Below are 20,541 nucleotides of genomic sequence, written 5' to 3'. Positions count from 1 at the left end.
GACACTTAACCCCAATGATGTCCAAATGGAAATTGCAGCTCTAGACACCTGGCACCAATAAACACCAAAAATAAACACAATCTGATGCATCCACCCAGCTCTGTGCATCCTAAGATCTGAACGGTAATTAACCTTCGTGTAAACTCTGTGTTGGTGGCTGAGTCAAGAAATCACTGGCGTTTGGATCCAAATAAGAACAGCACAAAGATTATGCTGGACAAATAAAACATCAACTGATCTGACATCTCCAGGCTCTTGATTTCCAGCAATACTCCATTGTATATACAGATGAAGGAGCCACGTAAACAATCCCTAAATTGTTTAAATTAGCTCCTCTTTCCTTCTCTGTGGTCAGCCCTCTAACTGTTCGTCTTCCCTGCAGAATCCGAGCTTCAGCACACATGGACCGTTTTTATAAAACTACCATGCTTCACTATCTCTTCCACGTTTTGTGATTCCACGACATCCCGGCCGAGGACAGGGCTGAAAACATGAGAAGTCATCCAGCTGCTGTTTCCGAGGCCTCTTCTTGATGCACGTGTCCCTCCCGGAAGAGAAGAGAGTCAAGGAACCCTTACTCCGCTCTCGTGTTCCTCCTGGCCACATCCTTCCGCAGCAAGAGGCCAGGCTCAGGTCAAGAGCGCAGATTCTGGTTTCAGGTCTGTCACCGGGGAGCCCCACAGGGGTCCTGGCAGTGGAGGCCCTGGATGCTCCCCCGGGGCCACCTTGGAAGTTCCGGATGGCACCTACAGGGGAGCAGCTGGTGCTTTAGAAGCTGGGGGGTGAGCCTGGAGCTGCCACACTGCTCTGGCACTTGCTGTCACCCGGCTCCATCCTTCCCAGTTTCAGGCCACTCCCCGAAGCTGCTCTCCAGGGCATTTCAACTGGCCCTCCCCAGTGGGAGAAGGTCAGGCTTAGGGTGCCCACAAAGGCCCCGCCAGCCCTGCAGGAGGCCCCAGGGCCGGACAGACAGCCATGACCACCACAGCAGCAGCACACTCAGGCCTGGCCCTGGTGCCAGGAAAGGCCTCGCTCTTCCAAGAAGAGCGAGACCAGAGGCTGTGCAGGAAACCTCGGAGCCTGGGGCCAGGCAGCATCTGCACTGTGCCCTGGCACACCCAGGAGCCAGCAGAGGCCTGCTTGCCTTTGCCTAGTGCCACCTCCCTGAGCCTCGGCCAGCGGGGGTCCACGACACATGCCAGTGCCAGATCCAGAGGCTGACCTGCGTTCCTGCCCCCCGACCCGGAGTCCCAGCCCCGGCACCCTGACCCCAGACGCCCGCCCACCACACTGCCAGCCATGCTGCACTCCCCCAACCTCTGGGACCAGCCCACTGGCCCATGCATGCATTCATTCATTTGTTCATTCACTCACCTGGAACACCACACCTGACGGGAAAAAAAGAGAAGAACCACCTTCCTTTAACCTTTTGGGACCCTGCTCCTCTCTGCCTCCACCCACCTCTCCACCAAGCAGATCGGATCCAAACCTACACAGACATTAGGCCAAGCTCGCCCCGGCACACCACGTGGGTTTTCTTCTGCTTTGTCGTAACTATTTATCGTCAAATAACAGGATCGTCAAGAGGCCGACTAAGAGCGTGCCAGGCAGACAGGAGGCCAACTTCAGCGGCTCAGAGGGCAGGGACAGGATGGCAGACCGCGGCTGGAGAAGGGTTTCTCGCACAACAAGAAAACACCAGGGAGGTGGGCCATCAGGGCCCCCTGGTAATAAACTCCTCCACATGTCATTCTGGAGTTGAAGACTTCTCCAGAGGAAAGAGGACAACCATCTTCCCCAGAGGCCCCGGGGAGTCGCTAGGCCTAAGCTCGGGGCCAGAGGCGACAGGAACAAAGCCCCAGCCCAGTGAGGACACGAGCTGGATGGCATGGGGCTCAGCCTGCACGAGGCTGGAGCCGCTCCCAGCACCGTCCTCCACGCCGATGCCCACCCTGTGGCCTCTGGGGACAAGTCAGGAGCCCTGCCTGCTCGGGGAGCAGGTCACCCTCATCCTCATACACCTGGAGCAAGCACACGCACGTACCCACGGCCCGCCACAGGGGCTCCAGGGACTCAGGGGCACTCGTCAGTGCTGTGGTTAATTTTACCTGCCCACCTGGCCACTCGGTCAGACATTATTCGAGTCTTCAGTGCCCACTCGGTCAGACATTATTCCAGAGGCTTCAGTGCCCCCTCGGTCAGACATTATTCCAGAGGCTTCAGTGCCCACTCGGTCAGACATTATTCCAGAGGCTTCAGTGCCCACTCGGTCAGACATTATTCCAGAGGCTTCAGTGCCCACTCGGTCAGACATTATTCCAGAGGCTTCAGCAAAGGTACTTTCTGAATGACATTCACACTTCAGTCCGTGGACTCTGAGTAAAGCAGATGACCCTCCAGGGCGCCTGTGGCCTGCCCTGCAGATTTCAGACCTGCCAGCTCCACAATCATGAGCCGATTCCTTAAAATAAACCTCCCTCCCTCCCTCTCTTCTCTAGACACACCCACACGCATACACACACCCCGTCACTTCTGTTGCTCTGGAGAACCCTGAGTGATACAATCAGGGATACTGCATCCAAGATGCCAGCTGGCCTGGTGCTTCGGAGCAGAACCTCTGTGTGGAGAGAGGCCCCCGTGAGCCCACGGTGCCCCATAGAGGGTCCCAACATGTGTGAATGATCTGGAACACAACACCCAGCATCTGGCTGGGATGCAGAGCTGACTCCCCAGAAAAAAGGCCACATTACTTGTGGCCTCCAGTGGATTGTCACCTGCGCATTATCACTCAAGACAAACGAGAGGTGAGGAGGGGGCGTTGTGGGGTGGGTGAGTTTTACCATTCGGCTGAAATTACGATTAAGACTTGAGGAAAATAAGTTCTATTAGCTTCCTACTGGGCAGAGACGCCTCAGTCCACGAAGCTTCTGTAATGCAGACCTCGTGCTCTGCCGCAGCCTGCTTCTCAGGAGTGTGCACGCATGTGCACACACACACATGCATGGCACATGTACACATATACTCACACATACACACACACACGGCTTACTACAAACACTGTTAATTCCTTTTCTCGGGCCCCACCATTCACAGGGGCCACTGCATGTCCTGCAGGTAGGCGCCAGGGTGGCACAGCCAAAGCTGACCAATGCCTGTCTGAGAGCAACGGACATAAAAGGGCCTGGCCCCTCAGGGTACCTCCACCCCAGACAAGCCACAGGGAGCCGGCAATGGTCCCACAGCACCCCAGTCTGAGTCCACTCACATCTACTGACAAACCTACAGATGAAACATTTCAAATAGGCTTTTCTTTTCCAGAATACTCTAAAATGAACAAAACTCTTCAAAACAATACAACTAATAAAAGAACAACCCAATTTCTATTAAAAAGGGTGAAGCCCACCAACAGGTGCTTCGGGAGATAATATAAACAACCAACAAACCACCACCAAGCGATAAGGATGGAGACCATGACCTCCCCTTTCCTGATCGTCCGGTGAGGACTAAGCCCACCAGCAATGCTCTGTGGGCACGAGGGGTGGGAGAGACCCTCGTGAGCTGGGGGCACAGAGCTGTCCTGCATCAGCTCAGCGACTGTGGCCAAAACTGAATACGATGCGCCTTTGACTCAAATATTCCCATTCTAAGACTCTTTCCTATAAAAACACTCACTGAGGTTCACCAAGAAACATGGCCGAGGATGTGGCAGATAGGGGAGATGTCCAAACTCCCGCCACAGGCTGTGGGACACGGGGCACATGGCCCACGGGCTGGGAGACCCGGGACACATGCCAGTGGGGGTGCAGGGCCCTCACAGAGCACACACGTCTCTGCCTCGGAGCTGAGGGAGGAAAGCAAGCTGCCGACCCCCAAGGCGGTGACCACCCTTTGGGGAGAGCGCCGTCTATATGAATGTCCTGTGTGAGTGTCCACGCACACGCACGTGCATCTGGGTGTGTGAAAGGGAATGGACAAGCCCTGAGAAACACAGCATGGACGGTAGGCCTCCAGGGCTCAAGGCGGCAGCTTCGGCCTCTCTGCTTTCTGCCTTCGTTTTCAAAACAATAAAAACGCCGTTAAAATAAAGGAAAAGTTAGTCAGCATATCTGACTTCCTGTTCACACTAGAGATTCAACCAGTACTTTTGCAGAAACATAACTTAAAAGGACAGGCCCCACCGGCAGAGATAAAAACTCACCTAAACAGATAGAAGGGCTTCCTGTTTCCCCTCCGAGTCAAAGCACAGTTATTTCAGAAAGTGCGAGTTTCCACCACGCGCTTGCTCGCTTCTATCGCTTCCCACGGAGGAGAGAGCAGCCGCGGTTTCCATTTTCCTGCTGATAAAGCGCTGCTGAAGCACATCCTGGAGAAAGCAAACGCCTGCCAGACCCCGCCCGCCCCACCCGGCCGCCCGCTCCTGCCACCCCACAGAGTATTTCTGTCGCCTTCTCCTGGGCTGCAGCAGGTCGCAGAGAACGTCCCCCGGGAGCCTGTGGATGTCACTGTATTTGGAAATAGGGTCTTTGCAGGTGAAATTCAGTTAAGATCATTAAGTTAAGACGAGATCATCTGGGATCATCCAGGTGGACCCTAACTCCAATGACAAGTGTGCTTATAAGAGACACATGGAGGAGACAAACAAGGGAGAAGGCCACATGGTGACAGAGCAGAGGTGGGAGCGATGTGGCCACAAGCCACGTGTGCCTGGAGCCCCCAAAAGCTGGAAGAGGCAGGAAGGGTCCTCCCCTGGAGCCTTCGGAGGGAGCATGGTCCTAGGACACCTTGATCTTGGACTTGTGGCCCCCATAACTGAGGGAGAAGGAACTCCTGACGTTTAAGCCCCAGTGGGTGGAGCTCCGTACGCAGCCCAGGAAACAGGCGTGCGTGCACGTGTTGTACGAGGCTGGAGCACACCTGCTTCACCGTCAGTTTATCGACAAGGCGGGAAGGCCTCCTGCCGCACCCACCACGAAAACGCTCAGGATGAAACTCAGGTGGTCATTTTTACCGCCCCGGTGAGGGTGCGCACTCCGCCCTCCCACCCAGCACTGTGTCCCGGGCTGCCCACGCCCCACCCAAGGCCCTGCCCACTCCCTGGGGAGCCATCACTTCCATTACAGTCAATCCTGCTCTTTACAACAAACCACCCTGGACTCAGTGGCCTACATAGCCCGCTGTGCTCAGGTCCTGTGGTCCTCGACCAGGCCCCAGCAGGGACACTGCTCTCTGTTCTGACGTCTGAGGCCTGGGCCAGGGGGCCCGATGGTGAGGGCTGCAGCCATGTGAGGGCTGGAACCTCACACATCGGGCCCTGGCTCAGAGGGTGCGGAGGCCAAGACTGCCCACTGCCGTGGCCTCCAGAGGCTGAGGCCTCCTCACAGCATGGTGGCCGCAGGGTGTCAACCCTTCCTTGGCATCTCAGGGATCCAAGACCCACGCTGTCCTGAGGCCACCCTGGCCCACGCATCTCAGTGACAGCAATGCCAACAGATTGCAGCCATGTTTTTAACCTGCCACAGCTGTCCTCCCCACCCAGCTTCCGGATCTTTCCCGCTTATTCTCGAGTTCCGAATCAGCGTTCCTGACCTCAAGAACTTGAGCCCATCCTTATTGGTCAACGCCCACCCTCAAGGTTCCCTCCCCGGTGGCACGTGACCCCCATCAGCAGGCTACACACTGTCGTCCAGCTGGAAGCACTGCGTCCTGTCTGCTCTCCCTCTGCCCACAACTGCCGGATCTCGACCCCCCATGGCAAACACAGAGCCTGGGACACACCGGGCATGTCACGTGGAGTGAAGCGCGGCACAGGTGAATGAGAGGGGTCGATGCAGTGAGAGACAGAACCGCAGACCAGGGAAGGACCCACGTTATAGTGACCATGGGGGCTTCCACCCAGCCTTCCTGGGCCCGCCAGGTGGGGAGATGCAGAAGGTGGAAGGAGCCAGGTGCAGCTGAAGAGACCTCGAGGGCCCACCGGCAGCAGAGGTGGAGGAGGAGCAGGCCCAGGGCCCTCCCCAGAGGGCAGCTCCTGGTGAAGGGAGAGGGTCCGAGCCGGGCAGGAGACAGGGTGCCAGGGAGCAGGCCAAGACCTGAACTCAGGGGGCCCCGTCTCAGACACAGGTGAGCTGTCTGCCCAGGGAAGTGGAGCCCAAAACCTAGGACCCCCAGCATCCTGAATGGAGAACAAAGGGACGAGGATGCTCAGAGCCCATGCATAACAGCCCACGTAAGAAACCCTGCTAGCAGCACAGAGGTTCAGGGAGGCACCAGAACCGCGGTGCACGCATGCGACGGGATAGCAGCGAGCGGCACAGTGCCACACACAGGAGCAGAGTGACACCCATGGATGCGAGCTGCAGAATCCAGCATACACAGCAAAGCCGGCCAGGATGAGCCTCTGCAGCAACGAGCCGGGAAGCGGACCCTTGGGGAGCAGCGCCACACGGCCCAGGGCTGCGGGGCCAGCAGCATCCTAGGTGCCACAAGCTTGGGCTCCACTTGTGAGCAAAGCAAGCTGTGCACCGAGGCTGTGTGCACATCACACGTCTCACCGAGGAAGGAAGAGGGAAACGGGAAGACAGAACAGAGAGACAAGAGGGCAGGCTAGGCGGAGGCACTGTCATTTTGTTGTTGGTGACCTTCCCTCGAATTTCAAGATGGAGAAGGAAGCTGAGAGGCACGGCCGAGCGGGGCGAGGGGACCGCGGGAGGAGGGTGGCTGCGGGATGTGACTCCCCCAGCTCAGGCGGCCACGGCACTGGAAGGGTGCACTTCCCTGTCCCTCGGCTGCTTCTGCCTCCTGCTGCTCTCCTGGAACGCATCTGCAGAGAGGGCGCCCCAGGACAGCAGGCCCAGCCAGAGGCCACACATGGGTCACTGTGCTGGGCGGAAGATGACCGTGACACCACAGCCCCAAGACCACACTTCCTTCCAGGGGACTCGGCCCCTCTGGCTCTGAGCAGACGGGCATCCACCCTGTCAAAGCACAAAGACAAGCCCAGGCCACGCTGCATCCTCGGAGAAGCACCCAGCCCTCCCAGCCGGCAGCTGACGGGCACTGCCAGGCTTCCAGAAGGTGGTCCGTAGGAAACGGCTTCTGCGCACAGGAGCCACGCCACTGCTCCTCTGACCCCGGCCCGGCCGTCCACGGAGGCTGACCCCCGACGTGGTTAACGAACGGGGCTCTGTGCTGGTGGAGCCGCAGAGCAAGCGGTCACTGCAGATGGACAGGATCTGTGTCTCCCCAAAGGCCTGAGCTCCAGGCCCTCAGCGTCTCCCGGCTTCGCTGGTGAAAACCAAGCCCTGCCCCGCGAGGTCTGGTTCATGCAGTGCGAGGCTGTGGGCCCCACACGGAGAGGCTGCATCTTTACAAAACGGCCACTGCTTCCAGGGAGGCCCAGGGAACCCGGGGGGCCTCACAGGATCCCACCACTGAAACCCAAGCCATGCCCTAGGATTTCAAAGACATGCCAGCAATGCACTTCTGCCCGCCAGGGACTCTGCGTTGACCCAGTTTCCACGCCCCGTGGCTCCTGAGCACACAGTGCTGCAGCAGCCCCTGTGCTCCAGGCTCCGACCTGTGCTCAGCCTGGGACACGGAGAAACCAAGGACAAGGGACCCACAGGGACAAGTCCGCTGATGTGGGAAATAAATGAAAATATGTAATGTGCACATATTGACAGAAGGCCAAAATTAAAAATGTCCGCACAGTCACACAGAGGACCAGATGTCAAATGGGGATATTTTTCAACCTGGGGGGTAGAAACAGAGTTTTAAATAAAATGCAATTGAACAAAATATCAGAGAGCATCATATGTAGTTAAGGGTGAGTGCTCTGTTGAGGAAAACTGGTTTTAGTGGTGTGTGTGGGGACCGTATGTGTGTATTATGTGTGCACAGGTGCGCACGTGTGCACTGCCTCACAGTGTACGATGCATGCCTCACTGTGAGTCATCCTCAGGGTCTGAAAGCAGCCGGGCTGCCTGAGTGCCGTGAAGTTTTAATAGTCTAATAAAGAATGTTTTTGGCAATGTTATACATGCACTGAAATCTCTCGGAAGCTTGGTTTTAAACATAACACTGAATTCCACAGGCATCCTGGTTCAAAGTTTGCCAAAAAGGGATATTTCACATGTCATCTCATTTCATAATCTCGCAGGCCCCCAGGAACCACTGCTGCTGACTGTGCTCACAAGGAGGGGCAGGACTTACTGAGTCCATGCACCCTCCCCCCCCCAAGGCGTGACAGGCCTAGGCAGGCCCGGGGCCAGCCCCACGCCACTGTCATAGCAGCTCTCACAGCACCACGTGCAGGAAGGGAGGGCGTGTGGGCCCACCTCCCGTGCTGGCACAGAGCAACCCCACCCTCCCCTCTGTGGCTGGCGCTGCCCCCGCTGGTGTGGGGGAGGCCAACATGCAGCCCTGCTTCCCACACAATGTTTTCCACTTAAAAGGACAACAAACAGCAGAACTCCCAGTGCCTTTTAAGCCGGGCAGGTATAACAAGTCTAAGGAAAGCGTGTCGGGCTCTCAGAACACACGGGCTGTGTGTGAGTGTGTGTGTGTGTGTGTGATAGAGAGTCGTGGTTTCCATTTTTTTCCTCGTATTCTCCCTTTATGATCTCCACTTTACAATCTCCATAACAAATATTACTACAGAAAATCAGAGACACGCAGACCAGCACCAAAGAGAAAACAATAGGGACGTCACCAACTACTCACATGACCAGCACTCTGGACACGGTCTCGAGTGCTCTCTGGGCGAACTGGGTCCTTGCTGTACGCACCACGGTAGGGACGGGTTTGGCATTTATGTGTTATGTTGGTCTTCCACTGCATTAGTCACATTTCACACTATTATTTTCAGAGACTCCTCATCTGACCGTCTGTCAGTGGCTTTCAGCTTCTATCTAGGTTTTCTGTTATAAACACTGGGAGACACCTTTTCCAATGAACGCTTGTTTACATCCATGATTCCTCAAGGTAAAGTTCTAGATGCTGAACCACAATGGCCAAGGGCACGCGCCCTTAAAACGCCTGACCCATGGCCGTCCCTCGGAGCGCGTCAGATTCTCTATAGGGACAGCGCGCCTCCCTGTGGTTGCCAGTCTCAGCTCCTGGGCCCACTCCGCACTTCGCCACTTCCTGGATGAGCGACCCCGTGAGTAAGTGTCCTATCTTCTCTGTTCTCTACATCCTCACCTGCAGAAGAGGGAAGAATGGTCCCCATGCGACAGGACTGTGTCAGGATTCCACGAGACGGCACAGAGGCATTTGGCATGTCACTTACCATGAGGTCACTGTGAGTCTCGCCATGTCACGCTTCCCATCAGGGCCTCCCCGTCTCCACCCCTGCCTCTCCCACTCGTTGATCAGAGGTGCCAGTCACCCCCAAACATGCGTCTGACCGCATCAGCTACTGCTCAAACTCTTGCACAATGAGGCCGAGTGAAAGAAACCGAACGCAAGGCTGCAAACCGTATGACTCCACTTGCACAACATTCTGGAATGGTCTCTAAGGATGGGAAACAGATTCTGCTGGGGGCGGGGGAAGGACCTACTCAAGGGGCAGAAGGGAATTTATAGAGTTACAAAATTTTCCACATCTTGATTTGGCGGTGGTCACATGACTATGTATCAAACTCACGGAACAGGACACTAAAAAGAGAGAATTCTGCTGTATGCAAATTACACCTCCGTAAATCTGCCTTAAAAACAAACACAACCTGCAGAGAAGGAGTCTAAACCATGTGATCTGGTGTTCCAGGCCTCGTCACCTGGCCCGGTGCCCTCCTTCCGATCTCTCCCTCATGCCAGGGTCGGCATTTACTGAAGACCCTCCTCATCCACAGGCCCGACCACGGCCAAGGCTGCCTGGACCACCAGTACGTCAAGATTATCCCTCCTGCCTCTACCTCGAAGGTGCTCAACCCTGGCCGCACGTCAGAATTACCTGAGCAGGTGTCAAAACCAGCGGTCCGTGCCTTCCTTCCCACCCCAACAGATTCTGATGTAACTAGGGGTGGGGCCAGACACTGGGGTTTGGCTTTGCTTTGCTTTGTTTTTTCAAGGACCCCAGGCCCAGAAATGAAAGAGGGAACATCATACAGATCCTACTGGCATGAAAAGGATAATAAAGGAATGTTATGAACAACATTATGCCAACAAGTTTGATAACTTAGATGAAATGGACAGATTCCTGGAAACACACAAATCACCAGGACCAACTCAAGAAGAAACAGAAAATCTTAACAGCCCTACATCAAGAAGCTGAACTCATAATCAAAAGTTCCCCATAAAGAAAACCCCAGATGGCTTCACTAGTAAAGTCTCCAAATATTTAAGGAAGAAACAACACCAATCTTACACAAACTCATAAAAATAATAAACGAAGAGGGAACGCTTCCCAAATCATTGTGTGGGGCCAGTATTACCCTGATACTGAAACCAGACAGGTGTTACAAGAAAAGAATACAATATCCCTCGTGAATACAGTTACAAATATCCTTAACCAAACTGTAGCAAACTGTACCCAGAAATGTATAAAAACAGGACCAACTGGGGTTTGTGCCAAGAATGCAAGGACGTTTAATATTCTTAAATTAATCAATGTAACTCACCATATTTACAAAAAAAAACCCCATACGGTCATCTCAATACATACAGAAAAAGCATTTGACGAAATTCAACATTCATTCACAATAAAACTTCTCTACAAACCAGAAAACGTCCTCAGCCTCCTAGAAGCCACGTGTGTGACACCTTCACCTAACATCACAGTCCAGGAAAAACACTCAGTTCTTTCTTCCTAAGATCGAGAACAGGCAAGAATGTCCAGTTTCACCACTTCTGTTAAACATTGTACTGAACATCCTAGACAATAGAAGAAAAGAAGAAAAGAAATAAAAAGCCTTCCAATTGGAAAGACAGCAGTACAATGGTCCTACTCATAACAGTCAGATTATCTATACACAAAATCTTAAGGGACTACAAAAAAAGCTAAACAATTCAGAAAGGTCACAGGACAAACAATATTTAAAAAATCAATTGTATTTCTATACATTAGCAATAAACAATTGCAGAATAAAATTTTTAAAAATCCCTCTATAATAAACATTCAAAATACTTATGAACGGATTTGATACACTACACAGAAGACCTGTACACCGAGCACAAGTCACTGCTAAGAGACATGAGGGGGACGAACAGATGGAGAGCGTCCACACTCGCTGGCTGAGAGATTCAGTACTGTTAAGACGCCAATTTTCTCCACATTGACCAATGGATCAATTGACTGGATCTAAAGCAATCCCAGTGAAAATCCAAGCAGGCTTTTTTGGTGGAAATTGACAAGCTGATTTTAAATTTATATAGAAATGCGTAAGATCCAGAACAGACAACACGAGGCACAGCTGGAAGGCTCACGTTACCCGATTCTAAGAGTTATGTAACGTGACAGTGAGGAAGACAGCGTGGTGTGGGGGCTGAGGAATAAGACCCAACAGACCAGAACCAAGTCCAGACACACAGCCACACAGAGGCACTCAGTTCCTTTCCAAACCTGACGCCAACATAACTCAACGGAGAAAGGATAGTTTCTTTAACAAATGGTGCTGGAACGACTGGATAGCCATATGCAAACAATAGACCTCAATCTTTAGCTCTTTCCAGTTAACATGTAATTCAAGATGGATAATAGATCTAAACTGAAAAGCTAAAACTATAACGTTTTTGGAAGAAAACACAGAAGAAAATCTTTATGATTATGGGTTAGGCAAAGATTTCTTAAGTAGGACACAAAAAGCACAAACTACTCAACACGATTGATAAAACTGGACTTAGAACTAAAAGCATCTGCCCTTTGAAAGACATCATTAATAAAATAAAAAGGTAAGCCAGACTGAGGGAAAATACTTGCAGTTCAAATATCTGACAGAGGATTTGAATCCAGAACATGGAAAGGACTCTTAGAACTCAAATATATGAAGACAAAGAGACCAATTAAAAAGCTGGCAGAAGATCTGAACACTTCAAAGAATATATACGAATAGCTAATAAGCACACGAAAAGATACTGAACTAAAACCTTAATAATGCAGGACCACAACATACCGAGTAGAGTAGCTAAAATTAAAAAGACTGACGACAGCAAGTTTTGGCAAGGATGTGGAACAACTGTACTCTCACACATTAGCATCGGAGATGTAAAATGATACAACCACGTGGAAAACAGTTTGCCAGTTTCTTACAAAGTTAAATATACACTTACTACACAACCCTACAATTCCAGTCCTAGGTAGTTACCAGAGAGAAATGAAAACACACATCCACACTAAGATCTGCATACGAATGCACAGAGCATTTTTTACACCATGTCTTATTGTGGTAAAATACACATAACATAAAATTTATTATTTTAACCCTTTTAAAGTGTACAATTCAGCAACATTGAGTACATTCACAATGTTATGCACCCATCACCACTATCTAGTTCCAGAACATTTTCATCACCTCCAAAGGAAACCCCATACATATTAGGCACTCACTCCCCATTTGCCCCTCCCCCAGTCCCTGGCGACCACTAATCTGTTTTCTGTCTCTGTGGATTTGCTTGTTCTGGACATTTCTTATAAATGGAATCATACAATTTGTGCCTTTGTATATCTGACTATTTTCACTTAGCATAACGTTTTCAAGAGTCATCCATGTTGTAACATGTGCCAGTGCTTCATTCTTTTTTACGGCTGAGTAATATTCCACTGTCTGGATGGACCACATTTGTTTATCCATTCATCCACTGATGGCCATTTGGGTTGTTTCCATCTTTTAGCTACCGTGAACAGTGCTGCTATGAACACTCATGTACAAGTTTTTGTTTGAATATCTGTTTTAAGCTCTTCTGGGTAGATATCCAGGAGTAGAATTGCTGGGTCATATGGTAATTCCATGTTTAGTTTTTTGAGGAATCTCTAAACTGTTTTCCAAAATTGCTGCACCATTTTACGTTCCCACCAGCAATGTATGAGGGTTCCAATTCTCCACCTGATCCCCAACACTTACTATTGTCCATTTTTTTCCTAAAAGCCATGCTGGCGGGTGGGAAGTGGTCTCTCACTGTGGTTTTGCTCTGTGCTTGCCAGTGACTAACGAGCTGAGCATCTTCTCATGTGCTCATCTGTCATTTGTACATCTTCTCTAGGGAAATGTTTGCTCATGTTTAACTGGCTGCCTGTCCTCTTGTGTTCAGTTGTAGCTCACAGCCCTGATACTCACAACAACCCAGAACAGGAGGAATCCAAACATCCACCAGCAGGTGAAAGAATCAACAAACCACAGTACACCCACGCAATGAAACAGGATTCAGAGATAAAAGGATACGAAGGACCAGTATGCACAGCGAAGCAAGAATCTCAAAAACACCAAGGTGAGAGCAGACGCTGGACCCGAGAGTCTGTAACATACGTCTCTGTTTTGAAACTCTTAAAGAAACAAATCACCTATAATAATCTAATCTCAGCAGATCAGGGATGGCCTGGGCGTGGGGCTGAGGACAAAGGGACAACAATTTGGGGAGTGCTCACGGGCCAATGGTCTCTGTTGCAACTGCTCAACACGGTTGCACCAGCGCAAAGGGAGCCACAGACGACCCCAGGTGAATGGATGGATGGGCGTGGTGCATCTGACCTGCAGGCCAGGTTTACCCACCCCTGGCCTGTATCGTTATTACCGTGGCAGCTGCATAACTATGCATTTATCCAAGCTCACTGAGGAACACCTAAAACAAGTACCTTTTATTGAATGCAATTTAAACCTCAATAAAATTGACTTAGGAGACACTGTTTGGAGGGGTAAGGACCCTGAGTCTAATGTGCCTCCAGAGTGACGACCGGGGCCCTGCCCTGCCATCCTGGCCCCCGCAGGGTGCACCCACCCACGGAGGGCTGTGTCTTAGTACAGCGGCTCTTAAGCCACACAGTAAGTCAGCATCCACCGGGCAGCCTGTTCTAACCGAGCTTCTGACTCAGGGGCGCAGGGTGGAGTGGAGATCCTGCACTTCCGACAGCGATGCGATGCCACTGGCATGGACCACACCTTGGGAAGTGCTCTCTCGTTCATCTAGCGTTCGGCAGGTGTAGAATGAAGTCAGTGTTACAGATAAAACCCAGGCCCTTGCTAAGGTGGGGCCCGGGTGTAGCAAATGCCAGGCTAACATCAGGAGGGAAGCGCTCACGGTCTGGCTGGCAACAAGACAAACCAGAGGATGAGGCCCTACTTTCAGCCTTGGTTTCTGGCCAGACCGGTCACGCCCTGAGTGCCCACCCCTGCCCATCCCACCCCCCCGTGCCCTTCTCCATCCCACACAGCTGTCCTCCCCATCCACCTCTGCCCAGGAGCCTAGCCAACCCTGCTCTCCAGGTCTCCTGCAGCCCACCCCCATGAGCACTCCATCACCCGTGAGCACTCCATCACCCCTGAGCGCTCCATCACCCCTGAGCGCCCCACCTCTGTGCCCAGAGGCTCGGCTTCCAGGAGCATCCACGCCCATTCTCTGTGCCCTGGCCCCCATCCTCTGTCTGTGGACCCCAGGGCCAAGCAGATGCCCAGTGGCCACTAGAGGTCAACAAAAGCTTGCGGGGGGACAGCTGGCCTGACATGGGAACCCCTCCCGTCTGCCCCATCTCCCTCATCCCAGGGGAGGACTCTGGCAAGTGTCTCCCCACTTTCTTCATGCCCCCCCACCCCCATCCTCCCCTTCAGGACAGAAACCTGAAACAGAAGCCTTCTCTCAACCTCACGTGCCCCTCAGCTCCTCCTGTACTTCTCAGCTCTACTCACAGCAAAACTGTCGAAAAAGTTACAGACTCCTGCTGTCTCAAGCTCCCTTCTGCCCCTGGTAGACTCTTGGCCACTCAGACTTCTTGTCCAGTCACCAGTGACCTCCATGCTGCTAAGGTCATTCTCCAAAGTCAGTTCTCAGTCCTCGCCTCCCTGGACCCCTCAGCCGGGCAGTCCTCCGACACCATGTGTGTTCTGCAGTGGCCCCAGACACCCCAAGACACTCCTGGCTTTCTCCTGCCTCGCTGGCCACTCCTCCTCTCATCCCTAGACTCAGCTTTTGGACCACTCCTCTCCTCCATCCATCCCACCCCCTTGCTGCCTCGTGCTGACTCCCATCAGCTCTGTGCCGGCAGTGGCCAGGGTCACTGCCCCAGCCCAGGCCACTCCTCCAAACTCTAGTCTTGTTTGTCTGACAGGCAGGCCCCTCGCCGCCTCCACCTGGACGGTGATGGAGCTCACAGGTTCCATCTGGAGAGCCAGCACTCCTCCCGAATTCCCCACAGCTCCTCTGCCACAGCCGTCCCATCCCAGGATGATGTTGACTCCATCCTTCCAGGTGCCTGAACCAAGAATCTTGGGGTCATCTTGGACTCCTCTATTGCTCCAACTGTCCTGCTGGCTCCATCCTCACAACAAACCCACAATCCAGCCAGACGCCCCAACCTGCCGGGGGTTGCTCCTGTCCCTGCCGACAGCCACTCTGCTCTGGCCTTGTTCACATGTGCCTAGATGTCCCCAGGTCACTCCTCACCTCCTCCACACCACCAGCTCCGGGCGGCCCCCAGCCCTTGCTCCCGGGAACACGTGGCCCCCGCCGTCTTTCTCCCAGCACCATGGCCCCACCTGGGACGGAAGCTGGTCTACTTCCTCTCCTGCTTGCTTTCTGGCTCCCTCTGCTCAACCATGAGGTCCAAGTGGGCGGGGCCTCTGTCTCGGTTTCTGGCTGTAACTGGAGCTCAGTAAACACTTGCTGGGGACACGGTCAGACTCTGTGAAGTGGACGAATCTGCGAGGTGAAGGGTCTGAGAGGTAGCTAACTTCTTCACCCCAACAAAGATGGGCTGCGTGCTGGGACGTCACCCACAAAGGACACAGAGCTCCTGAGCTCCCTGAACGGCCAGCACAGCCCGACTGCGGTGGGACCCCCAAAGCCTCCCAGAGGACGGGAATGCAGGCATGCACCCGAGCCGAGTAGAGCAGGGGGTTGTGTGCCACACGCCTTCCCACACAGGTGACTTTTGGCCACACAGAAACCACCTCGGCTCAGGGCAGCACCCAGCTGAGCCCTCCCACAGCCACGGAAAACACAGGTCAGCATCAGCACCCAATGCCAGACCAGGGCAGGTGCTCTGCCCGCTGTTACAGCAACTCCAATTTCTTGCCATAGGACAGGAAAATAGGGAAAAATCCTAGAATTCCAGTCAACTTGTACTTTTCACTTCATGGCTTACCATTTTCACGCTTTTTTGTTAGCGTGGATTAAGGGTACTTAGCATACCCTCGACTACATGAAAGAGAAAACAAAGCAAATCTCAGAAATGAGTGGAACAGCCCCTGAGGCAGGGTACCCCCCGGCAGTAGAAACCCACCTGCCAAGGCTCCAGACCATCTTTGCTCTTGTTTCTGGGCCAAGTTCCCCGGACATGCTGCTCCACCTGAACCAGGCCCAGGGGGGTCTGAGCTGAGAGCCGCCCACCCCACGGCCCAGGCCTAGGCTGGCGCATACGGCCTCAGCTCACAGGCCACTTGCGGGAGGACAGGCTGCTGTTAACTGTCAGGGTCTGGGCCCTGTGCCCCCTGATGCCAAGGGCAGGGTATCATCTCCATCCTTTCACGGCCCACGGAGCAGACACAGAGCATCACTGACCATCGACCCACTGAGAGCTTCAGTTTAGCCATTTCACCCATTATTAAGTTGTGGAGGAAAATGAATTTCTACAAATCAAACTCCATTTGAAGTAAACGTAAATTTAGATTTAGAAACTTAGCACATTTAAAATAGGATGCTGTATTACCTAACGGAGACCGCTTTCTTGAAGGTTAATTTCCGAATTACAGAAGGAATTCCGTTGTAACAGAACAAACTGCACAAAAGTACGTATGGCGGAAAAAGAGCACACGCTCCTTCCTCTTCCTCTCCCCCACCGCCCCTCCCACCACTCACTCACACTCACAGCCTGCCCAGCACTCACACGTACTCACACACATCTCAACTCACACACTCAGACACTCTCACTCTCACACACCTCCTCCAACACACACAGGCACACACACACGCCCGCCCTTCCCTCTCGCCCGTCACTAACTGCACAGCCACTTTTGCTCGGGGCTGCGTCCCTGGAGCCTGGAGCACCGCCTGCCCCGCTCGTCCCCAGTGGGCTCTCCAGCACCGTCCAGTCAATGAACTGTGTGCATCCTTCCAGACCGTGTCCACAGGAAGCACCGACACATGCACGTGAATGGACCGCTCTACCCACTCCACGCTGAGTGGCGATGTTTTTACTTAATATGTTGGCATTGCTTTCAAAGGCAACCTCTGACTGTTTCATGAAGTGAAGGATCCTAGGGGATGTTTTGGGGAGGAATGGGGTTCTTAGATGATAATCAACGTTTTATTATGAAGAACTTCAAAAATACACAGAATGGACAGAAGAGAATAATGCACCCGCAGACCCCCTCACCCAGAGCCGACAACCACCCCGCACGGACAGTCCTCCCCTCCACAGCCCACCGCCTCCTCCCCACGCTGATCCAAATGGATCCCAAACACTGCATTGTTCCTTCCGCGGGCACTCCAGGACCTGTCACTCAAAGGCAAAGATGGTTTTAACAAAACCACAGTGCTGCTATTAAGCACTACAAGCATCCTTTGCAATCATCGCTCACTCAACAAATGGCCAACTGTCTCGTAAAGACTGTAAGTTTTGAAAGAGTGATTCTCGCGTCAGAGGCTGGTCTGACTGCATCCTGTGCAAAGCCTGCACCCCCAGGATGCTGTGCAGAAGTGCCCCGGGAGGGGGGCAGTCTCTGCTTTCACGAGCAGCATCGGAGACTTTTACACCGAATGCCCCCATGGCCCCTGGAGGCTCACATGGGGTGGGGGTGGAGGGGGCTGTCAGAGGATAGCACCCGGCTTGCTGTGATCTCCAGGAGCAGCAGCAAGGAGCCGGCCCGGAGTGGCTGCCAGGTACATGTCTGCGCAGGGGGAGGGTCAGGCAGGCAGTAAAGCGAGCCACTCCACGGAAGACGGATGAGCCAATTCCCTCATCCCCAGGATCACCTTAATGGGCATAGTGAATAACACCACCCAGCTCCAGGCGAGGCCCACTCGCCGGGCCATCTCCACTTGCCTGAATCAGCAGATATTTCCTCCTAATAAATCTCTGCTTTCCCAAGTGGCCTCCAGACGGCAGGCGAGCCGTGAGCTGTGCCAAGCCTCCAGCACAGAGGAGCCTGCTAAACCAGCCCCGCTCTCGGGTGACACCCAGAGATGTCCCCAGACAGCCATGGGCCCCAGCGATGTGACTGAGCTGTGGGAGCTATACTTGCCAAGCCCAGGGGGAGGGGGGGAAGACCTCCCACCACGCCTCTGTCACCTTCGCTGCCATCTCCTTCCTACCTCTCCCCTCCCTTCTGCAACAGGAATGGTCAAGAGAGAAACAGCAGCCCCCAGGTGGGACCTGCAAGGACCACAGCTGTTCTCCCAGGGACCACCCTCGACAGTCAGCCAATGACAGATTCATCTGTACATCTCTACACGGCCAGCCTCACCCCCACAGCCACCCCTATAGCTGGACAGTCAACAGAAGAGCTAGATGGCTGGAGACTGGGGGCACAGGCGCACTGCTGGCCACCTCATCTTCCCAGTTCTTTCAACCAAGCAAATTCTTAGCACGACAGGGAAGCTGCTGTAAATGATGAAACAATCAGGAGGCGAATTCACTTCTACAGCATCAGGGGCCCAAGCCAGGACACTGGGACACCTGGGGGGACACGGGTCACAGCTGCCCCCCTAGGGGCTCTGGCCGGAGGCTCACCACACAGGACAAGAGGGCAGAGGAGGCTCTGCAGCCACCCTTCCAGCCCCTCCATCCCCCCCCGAAAAAGGAACCCAAAGGGAGACTGTGGGAGATGCAGGCTCCTTCTAGAAGCACAGAAGACCGACGAGACCACCATTGATCTTTGCAAAGAATTATTGATTTTGCTGTGTGCTGGCAGTAGCGATGGGTCCTCCCCCACTCAGAGCCGGCCATTAACACACATCCCTACCCGCCCCCCCCCCCCCCCCCTGCCCAGCACTGCCCTCCACATCCCTGCCTGGTGCGGAGACCGGACCGAGATGGAATCAGCCTCGGCTAACGCACACAGACAGGGTCACAAGTGATGATGTCATCAGGTCATCTCCCCAGCCCCAGACCCAGGGGACAGCTGTGCGGCATGGCCTTGCACCACAGCTCAGCCCGGGTAGGCGCACTGCCTGCCAGGCCCCAAGTAAGGCCACCAGAGTTCCCCAGTCACAAAGGAGAGGTCTCTGCAAGGCTGCATTTTCTACCAGACTCGTGTGCTGGTCAGGAGGGCGGGCAGAGGAACTCATCGGCACCATTTCAGAGGGCAGACAGATGGACAGATGGCAAAGCCCATCACGGGAAGCCAGTCCCCCTCCTACGCCAGCTCTAGGTCCTGCAACAGCATGCCAGGGAGGGACCTGGCACAGTGGCCTCTCCGTGCCAGGGCTGAGTTCTTATTTCTTGATCTGATGTACCTGCTGGGTGTGCTAAAGACACTTTCAGTCTGAAGCTCTGGCTCCCGGGTGTGAAACGTCCCACTGGGACCCTCACAGTCCCCTTGTTCCTGAAGGTTTCGTCCCTGGTAGGACGCGGTGCCAGGAGTTCCTCAGAGCAGCGCTCTTTATTCTTCTTTATTCTTGCAGACGATGTGCACAGACACCAACCGTTTCAGTGACAATAGGGGGCATTATCTTCTAGAATCCTGGCCCCAGCGCTGGCCGAGGCAGCCTGTTTCTGGGACACAGTAAACATTCCCAAATAACGGCGCCCAGGCAGCCAGCAGGCAGGCCCCAGGCCTGGGGTAGATATGAGGTGACAGGCCACCAGTGTCACCTCACTCCCTGGAAAGGAAACTTCCGCTCGGTGGCGCCTAGTGGATTTGAATAGACTCAGAACAGGAGGGCTGGCCCCTTGGCCACAGGCCTCAGGTCTGGCCTGGCCTGCGGGCACCTGGCCACCCACGGCCTGGATGTGCTCAGCAAAAGGGGAGGTTTTCAAAACAAAAGCAGAGCAACTTAGCGCGGCACACGCTCCAGAGGCCGGGCCCAGCCCTTGACAACAGGCCTCGTCCTCAGTGAACTGCCCACCTAAAGACTCCCACGCACCCCCACCCCCAATAGGAAACTAAAGAAACGAAGAGGAGGACCCAACTCTCCCTTCCATGTTTACACGGGCAAAACCCCAGTGGACACAGCCCCCTGCAGCTCACGAGCCGCCTGCAACAGGTGCAGCCCGAGCCCAAACTGGTGATTCTCCGTGGCTCTTTCTAGAACCAGGCAGCCAAACCCTAAAGGAAGCCGGGGCCTGCAGCACTGTGCCGCGGCGCGAGCTGCCCCACCTGTCTGAGTGCGCGGCTCCGGTCCTGCGCGCGGGGCCCCGGCCTCCGCGACAGAAATAGAAGCCGCGGGGCCCCGCCA

The 20,541-nt window shown here is 53.9% G+C and overlaps 1 protein-coding gene across 3 annotated transcripts in view; it reads right to left on the bottom strand.

The window, feature by feature from the left end:
• The window catches only part of LOC124233877 (semaphorin-4D-like), a 91,955-nt gene extending 76,313 nt beyond the window's left edge, over window positions 1–15,642 (bottom strand). The window contains exon 1 of one of the 3 annotated variants that reach the window (XM_046651136.1): window positions 15,589–15,642. The gene's annotated coding sequence lies outside the window, so the exon portion shown is untranslated. Of the gene's footprint in view, window positions 1–4,198; window positions 4,316–15,588 lie in introns of those variants that run through there. The other 2 variants (XM_046651134.1, XM_046651133.1) reach the window with 2 other exon arrangements.
• Between the last annotated feature and the right edge of the window lie 4,899 nt (window positions 15,643–20,541).

Source organism: Equus quagga, unplaced genomic scaffold (assembly GCF_021613505.1).
Source record: "Equus quagga isolate Etosha38 unplaced genomic scaffold, UCLA_HA_Equagga_1.0 268.1_RagTag, whole genome shotgun sequence".
Lineage (NCBI taxonomy): Eukaryota > Metazoa > Chordata > Mammalia > Perissodactyla > Equidae > Equus > Equus quagga.
Note: the sequence above shows the minus strand (reverse complement) of the source record. Positions and strands in the feature narration are given on the sequence as shown.